The 5,622-nt window shown below is 42.3% G+C and overlaps 1 pseudogene; it reads right to left on the bottom strand.

Annotated features, from left to right (window-relative positions):
- Positions 1 to 2,087: 2,087 nt before the first annotated feature.
- LOC102846632 overlaps positions 2,088 to 5,622 on the bottom strand; it is a 9,945-nt pseudogene continuing 6,410 nt past the window's right edge.

Here is a 5,622-nt window from a genome sequence, read left to right as displayed (position 1 = left end):
TCACACAATGAAATACTATTCTGCATTGAAAAACAAGGAACTCATGAATTATTATACAAAATGGGTGACTCTGGAGGACATTATGCTGGGTGAAATATCTCAGTCACAAAAGGATAAATATTGCATAGGGCCACTGTTGTAAAACGGGACTGACATTAGGGTTGAGGAAATACTGAGAAAGAGGGAATCAATAATGTATACTGCATTGAAACATGAGTTAGAGAAATGTTTAAAAGCAATATATGATTAGGCATTATTGTCATGACAGGAGTCCAGAATGAAGGCAGCATTAGCGGAGTGGACTTGGGGGGAAGGATTACATAACAATGAAATAATTTTTCTTTTACTTTTCAAAGAGAAGAGCGAATGAGGGGGAGGGGATGGGCAGGGAAAAAAGTGCAACAATGAATGATTGGAAACTCTAAGTCTCTATAAACTTTCATTAAAATTAATTTTTAAAAAAGAATAAATATAAATCACATTAAAGGTAGAAAAATGTGAAAAAGAAAAGATGTATTAACACAGTGACTGTAACAATGGGCTCAGGTGTATCAGAGAAGATGAGGATGGCACGGGATATGGCAGGGTTCAAATCCATTGTTCTTAGGGTCACTATGAGTGGTAGTCAACTGGGAGGCACCTAACAACAACACTCATGTCATTTGTATGATCTTTACTTTCCCTGGAGTCCCATCTGACTTATTAGCTGAATTTGTAAATGAACTTATGTCCTCCTCGGACAATAGATGCATTTCTTTTCCTGAGCAATGCTGTAGTCAGAAGAGACTCGTCTGACAAGGAGGAGCTGTCCATTCTCCTGAGGTTTCCCCAGCCTCCCTCTCACTTAGAGAAACTCCCTGACTGAAGGGCCTAAGGGTAACACCTCTTCCTAGGATTGCTGTTGTTGCCTCCTCTCTCTTGTTGATAATAGTGATCCTTTCATGAGGAGACCTCACTGCTCCATGAATTGCTCCTAGACCAATGACTCTCTTTACCTTGATTTTCAGAATCCTTTTGTGTAGATGTTCCATCCACTTTTCCAGCGGTGGAATAAAAAGACAAATGTTGAGAAGAAATCTCTTGGAAGGGTCTCTTTCCCCCCCGCTGTTTGGTCTTTTCCCTTCTTCTGAGACATGGAAAGTTCAGATCCAGAGCTGTGTGGCTGCAAGCCTGGGTGGATTCTGTCCTGTTTTTCTGTTATACATTCACCTGTAACTGAATTCTCATCTTTGGGCTTTTGGTCTTTGCTTAGGGGCTGCAGAAGTTTCACATTCATTCCTTTGCATCATTCTTTGCCTCAGTCATCGAAGGACCATGTGAAAATGAGGTTTTCCAGCTTGCAAAAGAGACTGGAAACAGTCTAGAGATGGACACATCTGGCCTTCACTAACTCCATAAGAAGATATAGTTCCCACCAGCAACATCCACAAGACAAATCCAATTCCCAAGAGGTCAGACATGCCCCTTCTCCCAACTCCCCATGTTCCCACAGCTTCTACTAGTTCCAATATCAATCTTACTGCTCTACTATTGGGTCTGAAATTCATTGCAATAGCTACACAGATCTCACAAAACCATAGCCACAATAGTGAGGGTTATTAGGAAAATTAACAGATTACGACTTAGGTTGACAACAGGATACAATTCCTCAGTCAGGACAGGTTCCCAACCATGTTCACAGACCCCCTGAACTTGAGCCTTGCAGCTTTTGGCCAGTGTTGCAAAGCTCTCTTAGTCCTGACAATCATGCCCCCTCCCTCCTTCCCTGCTGTCCTCTAAAAAGCTTGGGCGAGGGCCCCTGGCTCTGGTTCCATAGGGCAGCAGTTCTATTTCAGCTCTGTCTCATATCAGTCTTTGGTTCCCTGCTGTGGCGAAACTGGCCAATTCACTCATGGATAGACTATGTGCCCTATTGGCATGGCCCCACCCAGCCATGTGGTGAAAGTCAAAGGCCTAGGAAAGTAATTTTGAGCAGTAAACCCATTACAACACACAGTGAGCACTGGACTTCCTGCAATCTCTCCTCCTCCTGAGAACTACTTTACTTCCTAACTATTTAGAGGTATCTAACTGTTCTGTTTGAGTCTCTAGAATTTAGTCACAATTAGATCCCTTCTTTCTGCAAGTATGATGTCAATGTTTACTCTGCTGGTTGGGACTACTGACTCTGTGGTGTGGCTCATGTGTGGTATGCAGGGGTGGTCTTTCTGACTGACAGCTGTCTTCAATGGACCGTGACCACGAGTTTCTCCTGAGACAAACATTTGTCTTCTCCCATTATACATGTCTTAGAGTCCTAGAGGAATGTGTTTGGGGTGAGATGACTTAGTTGTTTGATCCAGCCTTTCCAGAAACCAATAATATTGTAACAGGTTTGGATTTAGTCACCATTTTTAATGTTATTGTTGGAGAGTTTTGCCTTTGCAGCTTCCAAAAACAAGGAATATCTGGCACTTTATATAAGCCTGTCTCAGGACACTCCTCACAGATGGTCTTTCTTCAGGCCTTTTGCTCAGTATTGTTCTTATCAATTCTACCAATTTAGAGCTGTACTCTTTTGTTACTGGAGGCAGCTTTCATTCAATAATCCAGGAAACAAAAGAATCTATGTCTATTGCATGAAAAGCATGCTTCTGGGTGGCCATTTAATACACACACCATCTTGGACTCAGGAGTCAGAGGGTTTGTTTGAGAACACTTCAGAACTTATGTCAGCCGTAAGAATGTTAGCCATGTCACAGGGGTTCTTGAACACTTGGACAGTTCCCTGGTCACCCACTTTGGTGATGTTTGTCTTTGTTGTCTTCTAGGGAGGGTGCACTGCCAAAGATGCGTGTAGGGTGTGCTGGCTATGGAATACACAAGGATGCCAAGTCAGAGACAAAAACCCCAGTCAGGGTGGTGCCTCCACCAGTCCAGGAGATAGCTACAGGCCAAATGCCAATAGTCCACAGGTATCTGAAGGTCCAGAATGTGTCTGTTAAAATGCAGATGTGTACACACTCCAGGTACCAGGTACAAAGTGATACCTGGCCTCCGGTTGGCTGAGGGGAGTGCTGCCAACTACTTGGTTGGTAGTGGTGGGGAAAGTCATTCCTTTGTTCCCCAGGAGAGTGTAGGAACAAGGAGGAGATCTCACCTTCTTATCAGTTAGCTCCTGACATAGACACCACCACAGTCCTAGATTTCTATGTGGACAAGAAGGCAACTGGGAAATGTTCAGAATGGCCTCTCCACACCCTTTGCTGTTCTTCTTATTAGATGTTTTTATTCAGTTTCTCCTTTCAGTAGATGCTTGAACTGCTTCTCTACCTTTTCTGTTGAATTTCAAGGTTGCAGGATTATCATGTGTATCTATTATCTTTGCTTTCTGGTGTCTTAGTTTAAGAGAATCAGCTCTGTCACCGACCCAGACTGCCATCCTATCTGGAAGACCAAGAGAGGGTAGGACGGAGATGTTTTACAAATGCTTGGAGAAAGATATGCAAATATTTCAAAACCTGTGAGACATCAGACTATGGAAATAGGTTTCATGTGAGTTCCCTGTAGCTCTCCTTACAGTAACTCCTGTTGCCTGTTCCTCACACCCATTCCCCCTTTCTCTCTCTAACCGTTATGAGTTTTCCCAGGAAACCATATTCCTGTAAGTGGGGGAATTGATTCTCTGAAGTTACTCCTTGTCATTGAGGACCATGTGACTAGGCTAAGCCAATCAAGGCATTCCAACCCACAGGCCCAGTGATTGGCTCTGGCATGGGGTGTGTGTCCTAAGTTTACTCAATCAGCATCCACTTCATTACTTTTGACAGGTAAGCTAGGACATAAGTGCTACCCTTTGCTTGCTGGACGTGAATGAGGTTCCCTGTGGCTGGAGAGCTTCTTGCAGCCCTCTTAGAAAGATGGAGAAAAAATGATGAGAAGAAATGGGGTCATTAGTGATGGTCTCTTAGTTGTTGTGTCAACTTTGTGTCAAGCTAAACTTTGCTTCCACGTACTCTAAATGTTGTGCTAAAATAGAGAGAAATCAGTCCTTCCATCTCCAAAGCCAATTGTTATCATGCCAAAAGTGTTACACGGTCATATATGTACAGGCAAGAAAAGGAAGCTGGTGACTCATTAAGTAGCCGTTGGCTAAGGGAAGTTCCATACAACCCTACTTGAAATGGGTCTCACATATACAGCCTAGAAAAGCGAGTTTGAAACCATCAAGAAATGGTATAAGGTCCATGGCTCTAAGACAAGGCTGTTTTTCAGAGGCTAACAGCTCTGGGACTCAAGAAAGTAATGCCATGCTTTATGTAGCCAGCTTCTTCCAGCCACAAATGGCTGTTCCACATGAATATTCCTGATGGTTCTCTGCTGTCATTTAACAGTGGTTCCCAGACACCAACAGTATTTCCCCAATCCACAGGTTTAAATGCATTATTACTGGTTTTACATTTCCAAGTGTGGATTTTCTGGTTATCAATATTCTTTTATAGTTTGAGCCATTTGAATCAGCTTTTCTGTTGCTTGTATCTAAGACTAATATACAAATATTTAACAACCATTAATTTGGCACTGACCCATGAGATCAGATCACCCCTGTGTACAACTCTTTGTGTGCTATTTTGTAGGGGATTCCTATAGGGGGCACTAGGACATCTGGCGTGGTCACAGTGGGCCCATTCTAGGGGCTTGAGGCAGCATGATTTATTAACCAAAACAGAAGTATTGAAGGAGCACAACAGTTAAGTAACTCCAATCACTGAAAGGTTGAAAGTTTGAAACCACTCTGCAGCTCCAAGGCAGAAAGACTTGGCAATCTTTTCCTGTAAAGAGCACAAGGTAGAAAACCCTGTGGAGAAGTTCTTTCTGTTACATTGGGTGACTATGAGTTAAAATTAATGCCATGGCACCTAACAACAACAGAAATAGTTGAGCTATTAGATTAATTTGTCTGGGCTGAATATTAGCTTGACTTGCAAACTGATATAATCTCTTTTTGACGTGAGCTAATGTGAATAGATTTCTTCTTGTAACCTAATACATACAGGGTGGAAAATTGACATCCTCTTGTGAGCCAAACATTTAGGAAATAACAAATAGCAGTGAAATCTTGCTGTAACCGTATGAGGTCATTTCAGCTTGGGGTCAGGCAGAAACTCAGCTGAGATTTGGACTGTGAGCTGCCAAGAGCCCGCACCCTTTGGCCCAGGAATCCCGCCTTGGGACACACAAGGATGTACAGTGCAGCATTATTTATAATGGGAGGAAATTGGGAACAGCTTCAATGTCTGGCAACACTACCCCATTGAGTAAACATAGTGCAAACATTGGAGATTGTGTTTATACAAAGATGTTTTAACAGTGGAACAGCTTACATTTAAGAAGGGAAAAAGCAGAACTGTATAAACAATTTGCTCACACAGCTACAGAGAGGAGGGAAATAAAAATCTGCATAGAATAGAAAAGGTTGAATGGAAATACATCAAGATGTTAACAGCTTCAGTTGTGTAGCACTTGGGGAGAACAGTAATCTATGGCTTTCTGCTTCTTTTTTTTTTCTTTTCAGTTTTCCAAACTGCACTTAACAATGAACTCTTCTTATTTTATTTCATGAACATTTCCAAAGGAACACAA

This window comes from Elephantulus edwardii, unplaced genomic scaffold, assembly GCF_000299155.1.
Source record: "Elephantulus edwardii isolate Elephantulus edwardi_28Jun2011 unplaced genomic scaffold, EleEdw1.0 scaffold00302, whole genome shotgun sequence".
NCBI lineage: Eukaryota > Metazoa > Chordata > Mammalia > Macroscelidea > Macroscelididae > Elephantulus > Elephantulus edwardii.
This window is presented reverse-complemented; position numbering and strand designations above follow the sequence as displayed.